At 47.3% G+C, this 24,973-nt stretch overlaps 1 long non-coding RNA gene across 1 annotated transcript; it reads left to right on the top strand.

The window, feature by feature from the left end:
• The first annotated feature begins 448 nt into the window (after window positions 1–448).
• LOC135828760 (uncharacterized) lies at window positions 449–13,857 on the top strand. The gene is made up of 3 exons (XR_010555744.1): window positions 449–594; window positions 2,092–2,169; window positions 13,738–13,857. It is a non-coding gene; the product is annotated as an uncharacterized LOC135828760 (long non-coding RNA).
• Window positions 13,858–24,973: the final 11,116 nt, after the last annotated feature.

Here is a 24,973-nt window from a genome sequence, read left to right as displayed (position 1 = left end):
CAGCACAGCTACAAAGGTTTAGTCAGTTGCCAGTTGTGGCGTCATTATGTCTTCATAGCCAGTTGTGCAAGGTTGTGCAAGGTTTGACTCGTTCTCACAAGTAAATTGCAGTTCATTGGTCCTGTTCAGCGCAACGGATTACACTCGTTCTCACTTGCAGTTCATTCCTCCTGGTCTGCGCAACGGATTACACTCGTTCTCACTTGCAGTTCATTCCTCCTGGTCTGCGCAACGGATTACACTCGTTCTCACTTGCAGTTCATTCCTCCTGGTCAGCGCAACGGATTACACTCGTTCTCACTTGCAGTTCATTCCTCCTGGTCTGCGCTGCGGATTACACTCGTTCTCACTAGCAGTTCATTCCTCCTGGTCAGCGCTGCGGATTACACACAGCACTACAGTCAGCGAGCGTTCTTTTCCGAGCATTAGTCCCGACCTGTCGGTCGGGTGTGACAGTAATGCTGCTCGGGTAGCCACCGTGTGACCCGGATCATCTTGATGGACAGAGCAGAAGACCTACCACGTCCACCATGGTCCACGGAAATTTGGGCACTAACTCAGTCTGAGAAAGCAGCCCTGAATCCTCCTTTAGAGGTAAGCCTTAGTTTTTTTCCCATTTCCAATTTTGTGGACTACCCGTCACTATCTCGTCCGGCCCGGGATACTTGATAAAGGCTGATTCACTCGCATCTTCTGCTACATGTACTGTATCAGTGTGAGAAAAAAACTTTGAAGAAGACGAGTTCGAGCATACAATAATGTATTGCCATAATTTCTACCCAGCTTTTCATCGAAAACACTGTCTGCATGACCTCCGAACCCTTTACCATGCAGACCACCAGCACTGATCAGGTGCATTACACACAATTGTGTAGCCTACATACATGTACATGTACATGTACTAATAACTGTGGTACAATCATGTACATGTAGGTATGCTCCTACCTCCGAAAGGATGCCAAATTATGCTGCAAATTTTCAACCATCAAATTATGCCAATAATAATATTATGTTATGCCGGCATAATCCGCCGGTGCCTACAGTGCATTTCAAAACTATAGACGCGTAGGGGTTTTGAAATATTTCAAATTTGGCTGGAACTTTTTGAGAATAGTTTTCGGAATATTGCTCAGGATCGCTCCACAATTACTCTCATATAGTTTCTAAAGGATTGGATAACAGACGCCCAATTTGGAAAAAATTATGCACAAAGTGATCACAGATTTTATGTGGTATAGATGCTGGCATAACGGTTTTTGCCTAGGTACGCGTCTATAGTTTTGAAATGGACTGTACCCTCAACCCGATGAATACGTTTTATACAGCAACAAGGAGGACTAGTTGCGCTGCAAGCATTTCCTCTACTTGTACATTCAACATGCAGGAGCATTAAGCATAATGTGAAATACAGCGAAACAATAAATTATTTATATTTTAATTTATTTTGACTAGTTTGAGGGAAAGACACAAACGGGAAAAGTCTGAAGAAAAAATTCACTGTCACCACCACAGTGGTGGATAATAATAATAATCGTAAAATGGCAAAAATAAGATAAATTGTGCACTCATAACAACAGCAAAAATGAAGAAAGTCAAGTTCCATAACGTTTTCTTGTGACTGTCATCAGTGGAACGCCGTCACATAAAAATGTAATAACTAAAACACACACTTATATACATGTAGCTAATATGGTTTCAGGTAGAAATACAGCAGCTAACAAGTACAAAAAGCGAAGTTTGCACCTTTGCATTGTGTGAATATAGTGTATGTGAGAAAGGTAGTGGCAGATGAATGTGATACTGTGTGAATGAATGTAATGGTGCGTGTGTATTACTTGAAGAGTGTGAGTGATACAACGTTTTCTTTCTGTTTACATAGCACAGGGTCACGAGTACGAATATACACAGCTTCCAACACCTGCAATTGCTTGAATCACAGTGGTGGTCACTTGTATACTTTCATCATTATCTTTTAAGTTAATCACAGTGCACTCAGGCATAAATAGTAACTGGCATATGTTGTTGCTGTTGTCGAAGTGCATTTATATCATGTCGCTCGGCTGAAAGACGATTTTGCCTCCTTTGATACAGTCATGTGAACGGCAGGCAGAGTGGGACAGGCAGAAACGCGAGTATACCAGGCGTTGGAATGACGCCGTGTTCGACGCAGTAAGTGACTTTTTTTTAAAACCAATGCTATCACTCATCAGCTGACAAAAAAAGATCTTCTAACTAAACATGTGTCTAGCAGCATGCTGACAAAGGTACCAATGTTTGCCAAGGACGTTACGTATAGCGGTATACACACGACACAGAGCACCACGCACCACGCATCATTCCTTCTAACTAATACTACTGTATGCATGTACATGTAAGTACAAATTTTCGTTTAGAATTAACCTTTCGCTATATTCGTTAGCGCGGCACGAAATAACTAAAATTTGTACCAAACTATAAAGTTTTTTTCTGAACGTTTGGAGTGACAGATCTCGACCAAAAAACGAAATTTAGTACGTAACGAACCTGCTGGTGGGGGGAACATTAATAACGAACGATTTCGTGAACGAAAATTTGTACTTACATGTATACAGTACATGTACTAGTAATAGTTTCATGCCCATCATCGGCCATCATCAGGCAACCACGGTTCTAGCGGTATACGTGTATATGTACATGTACATGACTGTAAGTACAATCATGTACATGATATAATCCAAAACTGGTAAACCAGTACTGTATTAGCTAAACCTTGTTGTAGTTCACGCAATTGTGAGATTGACAGCATGGAACAAGGAGGAGGACACTGTGTTCGAAAACAGTGACCTTACTACAACCTTCCGCGGTTGGCAGAGCCCCGGTCCATGGGCAGAAGTTGGAAAGAAAAAGAAAAAGAAGTTTTTATGCAAGTTAAAAAAGAGCGAAGACAACAAGACGACATCAGGAGTAGTCTCCTAGCCCCCTAGCATAATGAGGGTCAGAACCGGGTGCGATACCCATATGGTTCAAATGGTCCGCAGGGACCGGGGCTCTGCCAACAGCGGAAGGTAGTACTAGTAGGGTCACTGCTTTCGAACACATTGTCCTCCACCTTGTTTCATGCTGTCAATCCATGATTGTACATGTGCAATGTACAACATTTACTTGTGTAAAAAAACATGCATTGTTGGTCACTAGACTTCCTTGCGATTAATGGTTCGGCCAGTATCTCTGAGCTCTGCTGAGGATATCAAGTAAGGTCATTTCACCGTAACTTGTAGTTCCTTGGTCCTTTTCTTTGCTATAGAAAACTATGCTACGAGTTATGATACATGAACTTATTATTTTTAAATGTTATTCCTCTAACCCTGCACTCCTTTCCACCATGCGCCCGTCATCCGACCACCGTAGCTGACTTACCCTCGGTAGCCAATACATACCATAAAAATTCGAACAGTGAACGGTTACGGGTACCGGGTACTGATTGCGGAATTCCTCCTGACAGCTGTTTCGCCCATGTCCGCCTTCGCACAAAAAAAGAAACGGCAGAGAGCATACAAATTTACAAGCATGTCCACGTGGCGATTTTGGAAACAGCGGAGATCAGGTCTCAGTAACTTGCATATGAACTACATGTACATGTACCGGTAAGTGTGCTCCGGATGGCAGTTGCGAGTCAGGCGAGCGTCAAGTAGTTCGGCAGGAAGCCTGTGTTCCACCTAGGAGCTACCAACGTCATTGCATCTCCACACGATGCGCCAATCAGCAGCCTTCCAACGGTTAACTGAAGGGTAGGCCTAAGCCGAGGCTAAGGCCCAGTAAGGGCCACTGGCGAAGCCATGGTGCTGTGTGACCTGAAATCCGAATGTGCCACATTTGGCACAGCACGAGCGAATTCTACTGACAGTGACATTAATTTTGGTTTTATCACGCCGTCTGGGACGCGCTGCATGCTCAACACTCAGCTTTCCATCCGTCTTGCATGGTCATCGAATAACAATACAATGGTCCTTGATGACGCTGAGTCACAGTGAGTGACGTGAGAGCGAGGAACGACGACGTTGCGTTACTACCGTACTAGTATACTGGCAATTATGTTGCCGCGTAACGCGTAAAACGCAGGGGGGTGCGGCGTAACGCGCGACCAGGCTAGTGCGACAAATTTTCGTTGCGTTCGTAACGTGCGTCCGGCGGGGTACGGCGATCTTTTCATTGCAGTTTGCACTGCAAAGGCTGAAAGCACGTGTACCGCGTGGCAAAAAAAAAGCACTGCGGCAATATAGAAACCTGTGTAACGGCTCCTGTGCGACTTTGCATATAACGCCCTGCGTGCGGTAAACATGTGCCAATGTAACGCTTCATGGCCTCACTGCGACCATTATTATATTGGCAGTACGGTAGTACGTGAAACGCGAACGCAATCCAAACCTATTAATTAGAAAGCCTCCTGAGTAGATGGGACGGTGTGTCATGGACATGGTCTCACGTCCGTCATACGATTGCACACAAAGTGTCTGAAGTCCTTGGACCTTGGTGCAAATAGTGCTCAGTACCCTAACACGGGCAGAGGGTACTGCACGAGGCAGAACAACTGTTGTACAACCGTTGTACAATCGTATGACGGAACCGGGAAGACCTTGACACAGCATGACCATCTACTCAGCATCTCTTTAATTAATAGGTACTAGCAACTGGTGAAAGATACATGTACAATCATGTACATGTACATGAGTAACCGGTGGATGGTTGTACTGAAGACGTTGTACTTGTAGAAAGGTCACTGTTTCCGAACACAGTAGTGTCCTCCACCTTGTAACATGCTGTCAAACCAACAACACGTACATGCCATGTACATGTACTGTATTATATACAGAGTTACAGAAGAAACGCTTTTCGTCCCTCTCAAGTGTGTGTACTGTATTGTATGTGGAGAGTGGAAGTAGACGCGCGAACATGCATGGATATCATAATCACGCATGTCACTGTGATGAGACATGAACCGACTGAACGACGTACATGTACATTTTATGTGCGTCATTTGTCATAGTGATGTGATCGCTTTCAGGCCCCCCAAAAAGAGGAAGGGTCTGAAAGAATGGTACATGTTTGTAACAAGCATGACTTGAACCAGGGCAGGGGTCCAGGGCCGGCCCTTCGCTTTCGACTCCAGAGTCCTGGACTGGTGCCAAAAGCTACACTGTACTGACTCTGTGTACAATAGTAATGTATGATGCACATCTGTATTTCTCTAAAAATGATCACCAACACAAAACATGACAATCTGGACATACACATATACATGTACATATACATGTACATATACATATACATGTACATATACATTATACATGTTTTGCTAATAAAGTAACGTTATCACCCACACGCACATCAAGCAAGTGGAAGTTGGGGTTGCCGAGCTGCTGCGGCTGGATCATATCAAGTGTTTTGTAACAGAATTTGTAATCAGCGAATTGTTTGCAACAATGCATTTATACCCGGCGGCCCCGCAAAGCGGGATTGTAGAAAATTCTGTAACAATGCTGGTAGATGGCAGGCAGTGCAAGAGATTAAGGCCAATGACTGCTGGTCAAATGACTGCTGGGACCGGACGGTCCTGCTGTATGCTGGGGCCAATTGGCCCGGCTGCTGGACACAATGTGTCTATGCTGGGACCATGTGGTCCTAACTAATGCTGCTGTGCCCATGTGGGGCACGGCTGTGCCCAGGTAGTCAAATGACTGCTGGGACTGGACGGTCCTGCTGTATGCTGGGGCCAATTGGCCCGGCTGCTGGACACAATGTGTCTATGCTGGGACCAGCTGGTCCTGCTGGGACCATGTGGTCCTGCTGCTGGGCAGCGCGTGCCGCCAGTTCTTGAAAGCTCATGCAGAGAATTGTTCCAAAATGAATTCAGCTGAGGGGCTTTGCTTGCTTCCCCCCTTTCTGGAGGCGCTAGAACTTAGAAGTGGGTTGTGGTGGGCGGGAGAAAATTCGCACAACACTTCTGATATTGCAAGCCAAGGTGCTCAAACAAATTTGTTTGCATAGAAAGGTCTCGCTGCTGTTCTCTGCCAGCAAGGCTGCGAGTCCCACGCTGGCGCATGTGCCATTTTCCCACGCTTGGGGACGATGTACGATGACAGCCGGCGTTGCGGACTGCCTGCGAGGCGCTGGCCGCGAGTGCTTCTGTGGCATGATAACTTTGGTTTGCCCGTTGCAAACCTACATTTATCACCCACACGCACATCAAGCAAGTGGAAGTTGGGGTTGCCGAGCTGCTGCGGCTGGATCATATCAAGTGTTTTGTAACAGAATTTGTAATCAGCGAATTGTTTGCAACAATGCATTTATACCCGGCGGCCCCGCAAAGCGGGATTGTAGAAAATTCTGTAACAATGCTGGTAGATGGCAGGCAGTGCAAGAAATTAAGGCCAATGATCCTAACTAATGCTGCTGTGCCCCTGTGGGGCACGGCTGTGCGCAGGTAGTCAAATGACTGCTGGTCAAATGACTGCTGGGACCGGACGGTCCTGCTGTATGCTGGGGCCAATTGGCCCGGCTGCTGGACACAATGTGTCTATGCTGGGACCATGTGGTCCTAACTAATGCTGCTGTGCCCATGTGGGGCACGGCTGTGCCCAGGTAGTCAAATGACTGCTGGGACTGGACGGTCCTGCTGTATGCTGGGGCCAATTGGCCCGGCTGCTGGACACAATGTGTCTATGCTGGGACCAGCTGGTCCTGCTGGGACCATGTGGTCCTGCTGCTGGGCAGCGCGTGCCGCCAGTGCTTGAAAGCTCATGCAGAGAATTGTTCCAAAATGAATTCAGCTGAGGGGCTTTGCTTGCTTCCCCAAGAAGAGTCAGTGGTTAGTGGCAACCCCGCTTATACACACTGCTCTTAGCCATATTTTCTTTCTTGCTTTCTTTCCGCGGTTGAGTAAACGCTGTGCTACATGCATGCAGATAGGTTTAGCAGTGACAGTGCGCAACACAATGCGTTAAAGAGTTTGAGTATGTGGTCCAGGCTGGAGCAGAGATCCTTAATCGGGCAAGCTGCTGAGAGGTCATATTCTCACATAAGGGGGTGCAGAGTGCTTAGAGTATTTTGGGCAGGATTGATACAAAAACAGTGCCCAGCAGCACGCGCATGCACACATGGCAGTGTAGCCGGCTCATTGCTGGCCAGTAGGCAGGCCAGCCGGCACACGGAGGTACGTTTTGTACATGTCACTAGCCCAGCGGCCGGCCTTCTGGAGCTGCCAAGCTGAGGCATTCCTTCCGGCCATTGCAGTAGCCCCGCCAATCCTGAGGGAGTGACTGCTAACACCCGGATCTAGGGCTCTCGTCATCCAGTAGTTCACATCTTTGACTGTGAAATATTGCCCACTTCGGAATATGAACAGCGGTGACGTCGTTGGCGTTGCGTGGCGGATAGCGTGGTACTTGTGCATTGCTTGGACAGGGCAGAGCTGGCTGCCGGACCATGGCTGCAAGATGACTTGCCCCCAGTGCCACGTTGGGAGGTCTTCGTTATCCCGAGTCGTATGCTGATCTGAGTCCCAGTGAGTGAGACTTGACCCAGGGTCAGAGTGCGGCCATTCGAAGCGGAGCGGGGAGAGGCGGCAGTATCCTCGCTCACTATGAGCAATCCCGCAAAGGCTGTCATGAAGGTGGCCCAGAGCATGCACCTGTCCGATTCGCAGTAGCGGGAGCGCTGGATCACGGTCAAGAGCTGCTGCAGGTCTGATTGGGTGATAGCCTGGCGTTGACATTGTGTCGGTGCTGCTTGCTGGCGGTGCTGCCATTGCTGACGCTCCGCTCCCTTCAGGGCTGCTGTAACTCTATCGTGCTGAGTTGTGTGTGACGGCCCACCATGGCAGAGGAGGTAATACCTCACGGCGGATACATATACTAGGATGGTTGCGCTAGATCTGTGACCGGGTACGCAGTGGGTGATGAATGCAAGTAAGTTATTTACCGACGGCCTACTCGGCTGGCATCCCAGTTGTGTACACAGCTTCAGATACGCCCCAGACCCTGGCGGGTATGTGCGGGCAGAACTTGGGGCTACTGAGTCCCTAATTAGGTCGCCGGCCTTTATCAGTAGCGTCTGACGGAGATGATGTGCTCTATTGAAGTAGTCTGTTTGTTGGCATTGGGCAGCATGATGCGCCCATTGTTCTCCCCATAAAGAGAGCGCAATGGCAATTGGGTAGGGTTCCCGCCAGATAATGCTGCGAAATAGGCCATCCGACTGGTCTGCTGACCATGTGCCATAGAACCGTGCTGTGTTGTAAAGCCCTCCGAAACCGACGCCAGGCGTGTCAGTGAAGAGCTGAAGGCTGGGGGACTTGGACCAACTGATGTCTCTGAATAGGGCAATGCCATTCCATGGGAGCGCCGATTCGAGCAACTAGTATGATAGCTCTGCTCGGGACCGCTAGAGCTGAGCTGGCAAATGACTTCGCATGGAGCAAATGACTCCGCATGGAGCCGCCAATGACTCTGAGTAGAGCCACCTAATGCTAAATATAAAGGTATGCATGACAGTTGAGAGCATATATTCTCATGGATTGTAAGAATACATTCTCGCGCCACATATATACTGGTACACACAGATTATAGACAGCAATAGCGACAACACACAAATTGAAGGGTAGTTGGCCGCAGCCAGATGTGAACCGAAGCACGAGTGAGGCATGAAAGCAAGCACTGAGAACAGAGTGTGTCTCCAATGGGAAAGATGTGCATGCGGATAACAGAAATAGGCCATGATGCAGAACCACTTGGGACCGTCAGATTAATTTTCCTGGACCGAGCCAGCCGGGAAAAAACCCTCGCGCCGACGGACGCAGTAGTGAGGGAAAAAACCGGGTGTATAACCCCAATGGCGATTTGGCATCATGTAGGCATGGCAAGCACATATTGGCAAGAGATAAAGAACACGCCCGATGCCGTATATGCAACCGAAACATGTTGAGCGAGAAATACAACGTCATGTGTGCGCCAGAAACGTGAGTTGAGGTAACGGGTGGGAGGTTGGGAAGGAAATTGTGTGGGAACAAATGTTCCGCAAGTTACATGCTCCAGAGTCAAAACAGCAATGACAGTGCAAGAGACACGACTAGCGCATGCGCACGGGTCGGACCAGCTTCCGGGGCTGAAAGATGCATGATCAAGCGATGCCCACCCGATTTATTTGGCATGACACCAAGACATGCCCTCTTGCCCCAGGTGAGCATCCACAACATCAGGGTAGTCAAAAGCTGATCTAAGATTCTTGCTGAGGGTAGAATGCTTAACACCCTTAGGACGTGATGCTGGTCTACCAACAGTTTGTTCAGGTAGTGTGTGCGTTGCATGCCTACAATGATGGACAACACTGCCCACGCTTCGGCCCAGGCCACTGTCTATACTCGACTCTCGCTGTTTCTGCTATGCTGGGGCCAGCACTACTGACCCATCCGAGTCGTTCTCGAGCCTGAAAAGTTTGGCTGAGGGTTCAGCGGGCACTGCTGAGGGGCGCAGGAGCCTGAGGAGGAGTGCTAAATCTACGAACTCCCCTCGCAGCACTTTCTCCACCACTCTCGGCCACATGTGCAACACACAGGGGACGGGTGTGGGCATGTGGTGGAGATGCATGTACAGGCACGTCAGAGTCAAGCCTACCTCAGTAGTACCTGCCGAGTTCAGGTCTTGTGCGCAGGCGATATCAGCATCCGGCTCGCCAGAGTCGTCCCCGGAAATGGCTTCTCGGATGGAGGAGCGGATTAGCTCGCGGATCTCCTGGTGCTGCTGTTTGAAAACGACTCATGATAGGCTAGCTAGAAAATTCGCACAACACTGCTGATATTGCAAGCCAAGGTGCTCAAACAAATTTGTTTGCATAGAAAGGTCTCGCTGCTGTTCTCTGCCAGCAAGGCTGCGAGTCCCACGCTGGCGCATGTGCCATTTTCCCACGCTTGGGGACGATGTACGATGACAGCCGGCGTTGCGGACTGCCTGCGAGGCGCTGGCCGCGAGTGCTTCTGTGGCATGATAACTTTGGTTTGCCCGTTGCAAACCTACATTTATACACTGCCAGTGGCAGACCAGAGTTGAAAGACCGTGTGATCCAAGAATACCATGCCGACCGTTGTGGCTGTTAATGATGTGAGAGACTTCATCATTAGAACACAGGCTTTAATATGACATCTCCTTCATAACACCAATGTGTGGCATCATCCAGATGAACAGCTGCAGGAGACACTGCTGAGTTGTGAACATGTGCGCGTTGAGATGGCTGCACAAGTACATGTATGCCATTTGCACAGAGGGTTGTTCCTTCTCCCAACAATGTTTCTTCGCACAGATCATTGTTATTCCACAAAAATTAGTAGGTACCGCCGATCACGACTCCCATGGGAAGAGACGCTGCAGTTGCTTGCTGATTATTGGCTTGGCATCCACGCAACGCAGTTTTGAGCTCGAAACCTGTATGAATCCAGCACCGTGGCCAAGGTGGTTCGCAATACTGATAGTATACAGTTTTGAACTTTGAAACATATAGTGCAAAGCAACACTGGCGGCAAGAGTAATGTGCTTCGGGGGCTGTACTGCAGTACAGCCGCACATGATAAACTCTTCCCCAAGCGAGCAGATCTGGCGGCGCAACTTTGGACTAGCTTGACACATTGTCATCTGTCTCTGTTGCCTGAGTTGCATCGCCGATTGTAAAGTGCTTAATCCTCCTCTATACCCTCCTCCCCTCATCGTGATGGCTGGCGAGTTGATGAAAAGGCGAAGAAAGTGTTTAGAAATGAGTTACAATGCATCGTTGCATAGACGCACTCAGTTTCAATAGTCGTATCGGCCTAACGAAGATGGTTTCATCCTCAAAGCAGTCAAGCCCATACTGAGGCATTTGTTGCAGTACACCGTTCCAGCGTTGAAGCTCTCGTACAGATTGCGATAATTGTTATACTGCGTATGATGAGACGAGAGATCGGCCAATGGCAACTTGGATATTTCGTCTTTTCTCATATTTGCTGCTTGTAAGAACTTGGCAGAAGCATGTATTCATAATTGCTTGTTGATCGGACTGCGTTCTTCCGGTATGATTGCTGCCGTTTGACCTTTCCCCAAAACGTGTAGCTCTTCGTGCTCGGAGCTAACATTACGACGGGAGCAGCTAGAGAAGAGCGTGTACGGGGGCGACGCGAAAGCTTCCATTTCCAGGCCAAACATCACTTCCACAAGGCTCCCTGCACTCAGCTTAATTATCTACAGACAGCTTCGTTTGTTCCAATTTCACGCACTTTTCCACATCAGTATCTGGGTGAAGGGCTCCACCTCCTCATCACGACGCTTTATTGCAGCTTGACCACAGACTTCCAACGATGCACTTCAAATTATAATAATTTAAATACACTAGTCAGAACAACAGATTGCTTGATCAGTCACAACTTAAAGTTTCATGCCATCTCAGGCACTCATCAGGTGATATGAACATCAAGAAAAATAACCCACTATTTAAAGCCCAGTATGGCGGGACAAGGATAACAGAAAGCGCTAGGGGCGCTATCAACTCATATCCGATTCAGTGTCATAGCCAGTAAGGATCGAAGTACTAAGAAAGGACTAGGTGATAGAGGTGATAAAACCGAGCTGGCACAGCTAGTGAGATGCGCGGTGCAAAGATGATGATGGTGACAAGGCGGCAGAGAGCTATCAACTGGCCCTACTGCCTGGAAGCAGGGTGCCGAGAAGATAATGTTATCGGTGCTGATAGCATGAATTTATTTTTATGTCGACATTTAGATATCAACTCCGACCGCTTGTTGAGGCTCGATCTCCTGTCGGCAGTGATTATTCTCGCCTTCTCCTCGAGGCACAGGCTGCATCTTTTCGTTATGTTGCTGTAGGCCTTCGCCTTCTGAACCACTCGCCACTTGATGTCGTGCGTCTTGCCATTATCTTTCAATTCCCACACATGCTTTGAGAGGCCCGTGGATTTGCGGTATCCAGGAAGCTTGATGGATGTCTTGTGGTTCCCGTATCGAAGCTTGAATGGAGGCTCCGTACTGCCAATGTAGCCCTTGGGCTCATCGCTGTGGCCATCACTCGACACCTCCGCCGCGTAGACTATGCTGGATGCTTGGCACGCTCCGTTGAGAGGGCACTGGTCCTTGCGACGGCAGTTGCACGGCTTGTCCGGTTCCTGGACGCACAATTGACGCTTACTGTGGCCACTGATAATGTGGGCCATATTCGGCAAACAGGAGTAGCTCACCTTCACGTTGAAGCGGTTGAAGATTTTGTTCATTTTGGACCCCTTAGGAAAATGCTTGTCGATCAGCCGCAGGAAGGTGCCGGCGATGTTGGTCCGGACAGTCTTGGAGTATGGCGGGTTAAACCTCACCACATTCCGTTTCCTTTTTTGCTTGCTGCCGTTCATTGCAGCAGGTGGCGTTGGGTCAATCAATGTACTTGATGTTGGCAGGTAATCCGCTGGCCGCTAATGCATTGCGATATGTAGGGGCAGCATCGGCGAATACGCCGCTGTCGGCAGATATGCTTGAGACACGTCGAGCGATCATAATAATTTAAATAAATATTACCTCAAGCGGTACAGCCAGGGAGTAGCCCAGTGCCGGCCAACTAACTTACTTGTCAGAGCTGCACAGCATGCATCCTTTGGAATAATGGAAAAACGGAAAGCAGGGTGACCTGTACTGTCGTCAGTGTCGGTACCCAGTGTCGCCATGAAAACGCGATCATTTCGCAAACCTCGATCGGACAGCTAGCTACTAGCTGCGAGTGAGATACGTGCGTGCACGGATGCACAACACTTGAAACACTTTTCAAACAGTGCACCCAACACTCCATGCCGGCAAGCGTGCACTGTGCGGAACATCGACATAATGCAGGAGTGCATGCACTTACACCCACCTATGCCATGGCCATGGGCATGGCTACATACATCAGTACATGACTGTACAAGATTGTACAGTCATGTACTGATGTATGTCTATGATGTACAATGTACATGCATGAATGCCTACAAAACAATGGTCGCCGAGAGAGAAATTCTCCACATGGAAAAGCAGCTCTTTGGACACCTTTCAGAAAGATTAGTAATAGTTGTCAGAGTGACAACAACCGGAATCCTGGTCAGTAAGGTTTCTAGAGTAGACAGACGTGGCCAATAAAATCGCGGTGCCCCCAAAAGTCGGAACGAGATTTTTCTAGGAGGCCTTTTTCAGGTTTGGCCAACGGGCTATACAATCAGTCATGTAATTGATTGTAGCGAGCATCAGTCCCGACCTGTCGGTGTGAGAGTAATGCTGCTCGGATAGCCACTGTGTGACCCGGGCCATCTTGATGGACAGAGCAAGAGACCTACCCCGTCCACCATGGACCACGGAGCTTTGGACGCCAACTCAGTCTGAGAGAGAAACCATGAATCCTCCTTTAGAGGCAAGCCTTAGGTTTTTTTCCCCATTTCCAATTCCCTCAACCCGATGAATACTTTTTATACAGCAACAAGGAGAACTAGTTGCGCTGCAAGCATTTCCTCTACTTGTACATGTACATTCAACATGCAGGAGCATAATGTGAAATACAGCGAAACTAATACTTTCATCATTATCTTTTAATCACAGTGCACTCAGGCATAAGTACATGTACACTGACACTGGCATAATGTTGTTGCTGTTGGTGAAGTGTATTTATTATCATGTCGCTCGGCTGAAAGACGATTTTGCCTCTTTTGATACAGTCATGTGAACGGCAGGCAGAGTGGGAGAGACAGAGACACGCCGATGATGTCAGGCGTTGGCATGCCGCCTGGTTTGAGAGACAGAGACTCTATGATATGAGGCGGAGGGACGTCATGTACCCAGCTGTAAGTGACTTTTTTTTTTTAATTCAATGCCATCACTCATGAGCTGACAAAATAAAAAGACCCTCTAACTAAACATGTGTCTAAGACCATGCTGTAAAAGGTTCCAATGTTTGCCAAGGAAATTACGGATAGCGGTATACACACGACACAGAGCACCACGCATCATTCGTTGTGACTGATACTAGTTATAGTTTCATGCCCATCGGCAATAATCCGACAGCAACAGGGGAAATGTATAATAATGGACTCGGATGGAAAGCCAAGGATTAATTTGGAAGTTGGAAGGCTGTTGGAGTGCGCATATCAGACTTGCTAGAGCTAATTGGCAGTTAGTTGTAGGACGTCAGTACCGTCGGTCAGTATCGCATGAGCTGATTGTCAAGTAACTGGTGGTATTAATGGACATTACAGCGTAACGTGTAGTTCCTTGGTCCTTTTCTTTGCTATAGAAAACTATGCTACGAGTTATGATACATGAACTTATTATTTTTAAATGTTATTCCTCTAATCCTGCACTCCTTTCCACCATGCGCCCGTCATCCGACCACTGTATGTAGCTATAACTTACCCTCGGTAGCCAATACATACCATAAATATTCCAACAATGAACGGTTACGGGTACTGATTCTGGAATTCCTCCTGACAGCTGATTCGCCCATGTCCGCCTTCGCACAAAAAAAAAAGAAACGGTAGAGAGCATACAAGCATGGCCATGTAGCCAGTTCAGAAATAGCGGAGATCTGATCACGCTAACTATTACTGGTACCTGTGGATTGTTTAAAAACAAATAGAGTACACTTGCTCCAACGAATCTCCTCTTTAAGTTAATATAACCTTTATTTCAGAACTTAGAAGTTGCGACTTCGGTGGTAATAGTCATGAAGTTGATTGTTCCAACTAGGAACACACGCTTCTTGCCGAACTTGACACTTAGTATTTATTTTAGTATTTATTCATATTAAGGGCAGTCCCCACAGACCTATGGTCTCCTTACAGGGTACCCTAGCCAATCTAGGATTGCGATACGAAATTGATTTGGTGAAGCAGCAAGGCGGACCGATGCCGGAACTGAGTTCCAGCGGTCAGCGGCTAAATAAGAAAGAGAGGAATAACCAAATTGAGAGGAGGCTCGTGGCAGTACAAATCCAAGCGAGACTTGAGACCTTGTGCAGGTGCGGCTACGTACCTCAGAATTGGCACGAAGGCAGAAAAGGCGGCACAGAAGTGAATGAACGCACCTGAATACAGGAAGATACAGTTTACGGGAGAAACGGATAGTGATGGCTGTACACTTGACTGATTGACGGCTGCCATCCGGAGCACACGAGGAGCACGTCGCACCTTCCACTCGGCAAACCTGCAAGAAAGCATTTCAGGATTAGCAAAGGCTGACGCCTATCGAGGGGATCTCCTATTTGTGTGTACAATGAACATTGGTATTGGGAAAAGAGAAAGCGTCCAAAGTGAGTTCGGAAAAGATAGATCGTTCAGAAAGTGGTGGACATCACAGCAACTGCACTGTAAATAAAAGGGGGGCTTTTCAACTGACAACCGCTCTATTTATATGTACATGTACAATGTAGTTGCTATTCACTCTTGCCACATGCGCTGCAGTGGCGTACCCAGGCGGGAGGGGGTGGGGGTGCTTTGGGTGCTGAAGCACTCCCCTCAAAACTTTCGACATATATGTACATGTAGGCCAACTAACTTGATGTACCCATGCCGCTAAAAGTACCACAACTTTACAACCGATTGTCCGATTCACGCAAATGACCGCCCATTGGAAAGGTCTTGCGTGACGCTATACATTGAGATGTGATTGAATTTGATATTTAGTAAACTTCATTGTGAAATGGAGATGTTCATAAATCAGACACTTTTGAACGCGACTTTTCGTGGCACAATTATCAGATCTTTCTAACGGATGTTTTGCTTTCCACTCGCTGTCGTCACTAGGTGATCATAGCTCACCATGTTACATGTACTTTCATGTGGCAGGACAGAGGGTTATCCATATTGTCAGGGGTCTCGACTTATTCTATTCCGATTTTCCGGAAACGCTCCTCCGATCAGTTGTTCTGACAAACCAACTGAAAACGATTGTTCACGAAAGTGTAATAATCTGTTGTTTCGGGCCCTTGAAATCCTAAAAATGCTATGGCTTCTAAAGGGTAGCTGCCCCCTTGCCATCCTGACATTGAACACCTCAGACAATGCTTCTGATTTCTACCAACAGAAATGTGGCAGCCCTCTGCTAGTATCCTGTTTGTGAAGCTACCACCATCCATTGCACTTGCTTCCTCTATTACCTGATTCTATTTCTCCATACCAGAAGCAAGTGTATAAAAACTCCTGGGAGCTTTTTCTGTGACTCCTGCCAGAAGTTGTTATGGTACCTTTGCCTTCTCGCCCCATTCAATATGTGAAGTATTGTAAGTTGTTCTCGTACTTCAAAGTACATTAGTCAAATTGAAAATGGTTTCGTGATAATTATGATCTAGCAAGAGTAGTGTACTCTTGGACCTAGCTTACAGAGGAAGTACATTTTGTCCTCCAAATGGAGGGGTATATTTGGGATTGGGTACTTCAAGGCCTCGTGGTTGCTCCATTCTACAGAAAAGTTCCTACATTTTCCCTCGACTTTGTAAATCATGGTAAATGCTTGAATCACGGTTAAATGGCGCAATAAAAGCAAACATCAAGATATCAACCATCCATGTATCAAACGCACAGAAATAATGCATTATCTTTGGGGAAATTTTGGAGCACCCCCCCCCCCCCCCTCATTCCGGATCCTGCGTACGCCCCTGCGCTGGATGAAAATTCTTTTATTAGAGATGTCGAAAAAGAGTATTGACGTTTCGGGTCAGTCAGCCACCGTCACGTCAGAACGGATAAAAGATGAAAAGATAGATGTTGTCCAAAAGAACATTGAAAGAACAAGCACTGCTTTTTTGAACTAAGAAGTGTGCTCCAGATGGCAATTGGTAGTCAGTCAAATGTCAACTAACAACGGTTAGTTAGTACAATAGTAATAATTATTATTATTATTACTGTGTAGTGTGATGTACTACTAGTACTAGTAATTCGGCGGGAAGCCTGTGTTCCACGTGGGAGCCACCAACGTCATTGCATCTCCACACGATGCGCAAATCAACAGCCTTCCAACGGCAACGGTGAACTGAAGGGTAGGCCTAAGGCTAGGCTAAGGGCCACTGGCGAAGCCATGGTACTGCGTGACCAGAATGTGCCACATTTGGCACAGCACGCACGAATTCTACTGACAGTGACATTTGACGACGTGACATTTGGTTTTATCACGCCGTCTGGGACGCGCTGCCTGCTCAACGTTTGTTCGATCAACAGCTTTCCATCCGTCTTGCATGGTCATCGAATAACATGGTCCTTGATGACGCTGAGTCACAGTGAGTGACGTGAGAGCGAGGAACGACGACGTTGCGTTACTAGTACGTGAAACGCGAACACAATCCAAACCTTTTAATTAGAAAGCCTCCTGAGTAGATGGGAGTGACGGTGTGTCATGGTCTTACGTCCGTCATACGATAGTACACAAAGTGTCTGAAGTCCTTGGACCTTGATGCAAATAGTGCTCAGTACCTTAACAAGGGCAGAGGGTACTGCACGAGGCAGAACAACTGTGGTACAAGCGTTGTACAATCGTATGACGGAAGACCATGACACAGCACGTTCATCTACTCAGGAGGCTTTTTAATTAATAGGTACTACCGTAGTTACCGGTTTATCGAAGATAGGCTGCAACCGGTGGATGGGTGTACTTATCGTTACAGACGTTAGATTGACAGCATGAAACAAGGTGGAGGACACTGTGTTCGGAAACAGTGGCCTTATTACAACCTTCCGCGGTTGGCAGAGCCCCCGGTCCCTGCGGACCATTTGAACCATTATGGTTTTACTTGTACTTGTAGTAAGGTCACTGTGTCCTCCACCTTGTTTCATGCTGTCAAACCAACAACATGATTGTGAAGAGTGGACGTACAATGTAGATGCGCGAACATGGGATATCATCACTCATGTGAGACATGAACCGAGTCAACCGACTGCGTGAGTGCCGACTGAACGACTTACATGTACATGCGTCATTGTACGTGCGTCATTTTTCATAGTGATGTCATCGCTTTCAGGGCCCCCAAAAAGGGGAAGGGTCTGAAAGAATGGTACATGCAACAAGCATGACTTGAACCAGGGCGCTTCGCTTTCGACTCCAGAGTCCAGGACTGGTGCTAAACGCTACACTGTACTGACTCTGTGTACAATAGTAATGTATGAAGCACATCTGTATTTCTCGCAATGGTTGGCTATCACCCACTCTCTTCACATTAGCCAGTGTCTCCACAGAGTCTTGAGATGTTGTGATATTACATTATTAGACTGGGGCTCTACCAACCGTGGACGGTTGTAGAAAGGTCACTGTTTCCGAACACGGTGTCCTCGACCAAGCTGTCAACCAACAAGACTTATTTAGTACAGTCTGAGTCATAATTATACATGTACATGTAATTATTTGTAGTGCATGTAAAACAAACCTGTCAAGGCGACCACCCTGATAAGGCAATCGCATGTCCTAGACTAGAGAGCACAACTTTGAACGCGACAAAGGGATGTTCTTTTCACTTTTTCAGTCGAATGCCTCTGGATGAGGCGACCACATATCCCAGAGCTGAAGACCACAACAACGAGGACCAAGGGATGATGATGATATCGCCAGTCAAATGACCCTGGAAAAGAAGACCACCTGTTCACAGGGACCGCATTTTGAAGGCCCCCAGAGCGGTCGGCTTTAGACTAGGTTCATTGTGCTGATAATCAAAAGGGAGAAAAGCCTATACATGTACCGTAAAGTACCGCCAGAGCGCCCCACCATCTCGTCCTTTCGTGGTCGCCTTGTGGAGGTGTATTCCTGTCTGTAGGTCATACGACACGGACCTTGTACAAACATTGCACATTGTGCAGTCAATCCGTACCCAGTTTACCTTCGAGCTCCACATACAAGCATACCAAGTGTGACCTTAGTACACAAAGGTTCTCACATCGTACAAACTTAGTAGCATTCTGCCATACGATTTTCTTCCCTTGGCTGTAAAATCAAGGTGGGGCGCTCTCGCGAGACGGGGCGCTCTGGCGGTACTTTACGGTACATGTAATACTCTTGGTGTATATGTACAGTGTATGTAGGGTCCAGCGGATTCTGCCGGCAGAAAAAATTGGCAGAATTCGGTACTTTTTCTGGTAAGCTTCATGCATGTTTGGTATGTGGATAAAAAAATGGAGCAGAATTCGAGGAATTGCCCGCCATAAGGTTTGTATGGTTCTGCCAATTTCACTGCTTTTCGAGCAGAATCTGCCACCTTTTCGAGCAGAATCCGCCGGTCCCTAACTCTACATGTATGTAGACCTCTATTATGCGGCCAGGGTGTGCAGTGTGCAGGGTGTGTAGTGAGCTGAATTCATACCAAGGTTACCAGTTACCAAGGTTACCAGTACTCTTGTACATATACAATCATATTCTTACAAAAGAGAAAATGGACCAAGGAACTACAAGTTACGCTATAATGTCCACTGCGGACACCACCAGTTACTAAATAATCAGCTCGTGCGATGACATAGTTGCACGACACTGACCGACGGTACTGACGTTCTTTAACTAACTGGCTAACAGCTCTAGCACATCTTGGATGCGCACTCCAACAGCCTTCACACTTTGAAGGTTCTAAGTTATAGAAATAACATCCAGAGGAGAAGGTGAGCGCAACCAAGATAATCACGAGCTGAAAGTCTCAGCTGTGAAGGACGTTGGCGGATGTTCGTCGGTCAGTGTCGTGCAATGTTATTGCATGAGCTGATTGTTTAGTAACTGGTGGTGTAGCTGGTGTTAGCGGACATAGGGTAACGTGCAGTTCCTTGGTCCATTTGTTTTTTTTGTACATTGTATACTATACATTAATCCTTGGCTCTCCATCCGAGTAGAAGCATATTCGATAAACTTCGTTTGTTCAAACATGTTGTTGGTTGAGCAGCATGAAACAAGGCGGAGGACACCGTGTTCGGAAACAGTGACCTTTCTACAACCGTCCACGGTTGGTAGAGCGCCGGTCGGTTGCGACAATCTGCACCGTATGGGGTGTTAGACCCGGTTCTGAGTGACCCTCTCTATACATTAATCCTTGGCTCTCCATCCGAGTAGAAGCATATTCGATAAACTTCGTTTGTTCAAACATGTTGTTGGTTGAGCAGCATGAACCAAGGCGGAGGACACCGTGTTCGGAAACAGTGACCTTTCTACAACCGTCCACGGTTGGTAGAGCGCCGGTCGGTTGCGACAATCTGCACCGTATGGGGTGTTAGACCCGGTTCTGAGTGACCCTCTCTATTCTAGTAGTAGTAGTAGGGGAGACCTCTTCAGTCTTGTATTCTTTGTTCGCTCCTGGATGTCTTCTTGATATCTTGACCGGAGTGGACTGATTCTGAACTCAACAAAGAGCAAGGTAGTCACAGTCCTGCCCCATCGGCAGATGGATGGCCAGCTACAGGTTTTGTGCAATGGTACAGTTCTTCCCTGAACCACCTCCGCTACGTATCTCGGTGTGATTATAGACGCCAAACTGTCGTGGGATCCCCACGTTGAGATGATCATCACCAAGGCTGCCCGCAAAATTGGCGCTTTGTGGCGGTCCCGACGAGCACTTTTCGGTAAATCGCGACGCATGTTCGTTCAGGCGGTGATCATGCTTGACTTGCTGAAGACTATGGGGGGGGGGGGGCGGGGGGGGGGGGAGTATGGGTCAAACGCAGTCTGTGCCGGGCTACTTGGCCGCCAGTTAGATCGCCTGCGAACACTGCGCCCGTCTGCGGCACACAGCTACATTGTAGATTGTACATGTATAGAAGCCATTGACGAGAACCCACCCCGCAGTCCACACAGCCATCCAACCTCTGCTGACCAAGAACAGTCTATTCCGCCTGGCCTCACGGAACTCTGCAAGCGTAAGCTGCTCGTGCGGAGGCAACTCCGAGCACGGATCAGCCCCTCCCTAACTACCCTCATCTCTCGTCCAACCGACAGAAGAACACGTCGTCAACAAACCGGAGGACTTCTCAGCCAGAAAAGCCTCACTCGCGCCGGAAAATCCCGGTCCACGGTCAAAGTGCTGTTTTGTGGAACCCGCTACCGGAAGATGTGCGGACCATCTCGTGGCTCTCTAAATTTAAACTGAATTGCCTGCCGCATTGCTGCGATGTGTGACTATAGTCCATTCCTGCCTAACGCCTGGCCGACTATCCGTGATACCAAGAGTCCATAAACAAGAGCATGCAACTGTGATCTCTTTTCTATGGGCCAGATGCGTGGTAGGGCGCGCGCTGCCTTCATTACAATCATTCAGCTGCAGTCCGCGCAGTACTGCGGAAAATCAAACACCGCACTTTCCCTCCAGTTTGAAATGAACTTTCGTACGGAACTGGAGTTCACGCGCCAGAATTCAGAGATTGTGTAGGTACTGGAACGAATCGAGCAAAAACGGATGGGCTCGTGCGAGAAATTGAGAGTTTGGATGCATGCTTTCAGAGCGTGATGAAGGCAAGTTAGTTACGTAATGCAGGCAGCGCGCCGCGCACTGACCCATAAGGCCACACCAAGTTTTTTCATTGTTTCTCGTCACCGCGCGCGTACCTTTCTTGAGGATTGGACCAAAAAAAAAATCTCGCGTCCCGGTAAACACGCATAAAAAGGCGTTGTAAAAGTACGCGCGGCGTCAAATCTGGAGTGCAGTGCTAGTGCACGAACCGAAGGACGACTTTTGCACCGTGTATGTACGCATACCGGTAGTTCAAGTACCACACCACCACACGACCTGGTCGTCTTCTTTGCTACACACAGTTCCGGTACAAGTCAAGCGTGGTGTATAGTCTGATTTTAGGTCATAAATTGGGCCTTTGTAGTGTAAATAGCAGTTTTTGTTTTTCAAACCCTATTTTGTTTTTTTTCCGCCCGCCCGCGTTCCTTTTGAGATTTTCAGGTGACGAGAAACAATGAAATAACTTGGTGTGGCCTAACCAGATAACCACAGTTGCATACCGTATTATCTCTAATATAAGCACGGTCCTTTATTTTTTCAATGTACCTCCGCCCCGTGCTATTAATGGAGACGTTCCTTTATTGGAGACTGTTCCATTATTATTTCAACCTCATTTCAGAGGCATGTTGCCATGCCAAATTTATATGTCAGACACACACATTTCACGGTTTTTTCCCCGGTACAGATAGTGAATTTACACAGTGTGTTTATAATGGAGACTGAGCACTTTATTTTTTGAATGCCGCCCCAAGGTGTTCTATTATTGGAGACGTGCTATTATTGGAGACTGTGCTTATATTAGAGATAATACGGTACTCTTGTTTATGCACTCTTGGTGATACTACTACTAGTAGTAGTAGTAGTAGTAGTAGTAGTAGTAGTACTAGTAGTGTCTCGCCACCCATACTGTGATACCACTAGTGCCTTTATCGTATGTCCTTACCCGATGATACTAACACAACGGTGATACACCTTGCCTACTTTTAGTTTTACCTTTCTGCCGCTCTTGCTCTTTTATCCCTCACTACTGAGTACTGGCACATTTGATTACGACAGATAATTATTATGTAACGTCAGTTACGTCACCCCCCATCCCCTTCGCTATCATTATTGGGCAATGCTCCCGCTTGACTTTGCGAAGTAAAATAAAGAATACAATACAATAATTGTACTCATAAACTTAGTACTAGTAGCGAGTTTTGTTCTGAATTAGGTCTAACACCCATACGGTTCAGATGGTCGCAACCGACCGGGGGGGGGGGGGCTCTACCAACCGTGGATGGTTGTGGTAAGGTCACTGTTTCCCAACTAGGTGTACTCCACCTCAGTGTAACGACGTAAGAGTCCGTATTTCAAATCCCAGAACGATAACCTCAAGAGTCCCGGTTTTATGATCAGTGCACAACCGTTGCACCACCATCTACGCATGCAGTGACAATGCTGCACTAGGCACCGTTCAACTGCGCAACCCCTAAGCAGTCAAATATAAGCAGTCAATATAGCCCTAAGGAGTGAAATATGCAGGAATATTTGACTGCTGAGGTACATGTATAGCGAAAATCCTCAATCTGCGGACAGCATGCTGTTTCGTTCTTTTTGAACTCATCAGCGCAGCACAGAGAAAATGAGGCCGAACCTGATAGCAATGGAAATAAAAATTTCCAATCAGGCCCGAACGTACCTTGCCAGAGTGCTCAAACTGACAAGTCAGTGAGCTCTGCATATATAGCGAAAATCAATGGGAGTCAATATTAAGACTAAGTAAAGAGAGTGATCATAAAGAGTAAAGCGCCAGCGCCACAGCTTTTTAAGAAGCTGCCATACCCTTACCCTTAGAGCACGTTGATGTGTACGGTGTCTTCAAATTTTTTTAATGTTTGTTCCCTATTTTATTGTTCTTGTTTGTTTGGGTTTGGGTCATTTTCTCTATGAGGTCTTCTCCGATTGGTGGCCCCATGCTCATTGTGTTCAACTGCACTTTGCGTTCCCTTTTATATTGAGTTCCAGTGCACGTTGTGTTCATTTTCCTCTCTTTTTTCATTCTAATTGAATTTTGATGTAACTGTTAATACGTTTTTGCTTGCCCGTACAAGAGGCTGTTCACATGGAAATAAAGAGTAAAGACGTCAGTAAGTGCACGACTACTACTACTACATCATGTAGTACCCTCGATCGACTGCGGTAGCCGGTACGCGGTGGCAACTCTGGCCCAGTCTGGGTCTGACGTGCGTTCAAAAGTTGTGGCACAGCACAGCATGCAAGTACAAGTACTTGAAGTAGTACTGGACTAATGCAACTACAATGTACTTGCAAGTAGATCTACAGTGCAGTGTACAACTGTGTATGTACTGGCACAGTGGCAGTGACATGAAGCTGACGACGTGACGTCGAGAAAGGGACTGCCACTGGGCCTGTGGGCCATGTATGGCATGCGTGGCCTGGGTGGACGGCGTTCGTGCATATTATATATATGCGCATGATTGATCCCTTGGCCTTGTTTGATCAGTTGACATGGTTGATGCAGTGCAGCTTCGCACGCGCACTCGCGCAGGTCCAGTACTGGCAGTACTAGTACTAGTAGTACGGTTTACTGACTGTTACTAGGCACTTCACCCCATTTTTTGAAATCGGGTTTTTTCCAGGTTTATCATCGGTAATCGATGGTGGTGGGTATCACAAGGTCACACAGAAAATTTTATTGAAATCCACAGTGATACCACTCAGCTATGAAGGGTTGAAGATAGGCAGTTGCATAAGGCGAAATCAATACAATTTGTGGCACCAACAGCATCTCTGAAGTATTATCAGTGGATATAGTCACAAAACATCAGAGTGTTTTTTTCAAGCACACATCACTCACTTACACCAACAACCATGTATGGATCGAAACAATACAGATCAAAGTTCAGAATAGTCAAGAATACGGCAATTGTGACCGCAATCACTATAGCAACTCCATAGCAACCCATAGCAACGCCATAGTAACCCATAGTAACAGCTTCAGTTTGCTGTGAAATGAACTGATAACGACATACTGGCAGGCTCCTGCGGGTACTAAAGCGTAAGAGCTATAAAGACATTCTTCTGGCACAAAAACAACAGAGAACTTCCACGTTGTACGCCGTACACAGCAAAGTGGAGGGTGAGTACGCGCGCGCGCGCGCGCGCGCGCGAATTACTGCACAGGACATTCGTGCCCACAGTCATGCCACTTCAAGTGATTCCAAGTTGGCAAGAAGTTCCTCAGGACCTCTGTTGGTAGCTTCTTTCCATGGTGTGATATCTGCCTCCCTCTCCTTCAACTGCGCCATGCAGCAATCATGAATTGCCTGCTAGTGAGCTTTGAAATTTCGGTGAAGCGTGCCTGGCTGCGTATATCAAAGCATCCCCTCATCGGAGGGTTTCTCCGGCAGCCACTGTGCCTTTTGATTGTTCGTAAACATCAGCAGGCCTTCCAGCGCAACCGTGTCAAAATTTGGCTCTCAGTACGCTTTGAG

This window comes from Sycon ciliatum, chromosome 12 (genome assembly GCF_964019385.1).
Source record: "Sycon ciliatum chromosome 12, ocSycCili1.1, whole genome shotgun sequence".
In the NCBI taxonomy this organism is placed as follows: Eukaryota; Metazoa; Porifera; class Calcarea; order Leucosolenida; family Sycettidae; genus Sycon; species Sycon ciliatum.
This window is presented reverse-complemented; position numbering and strand designations above follow the sequence as displayed.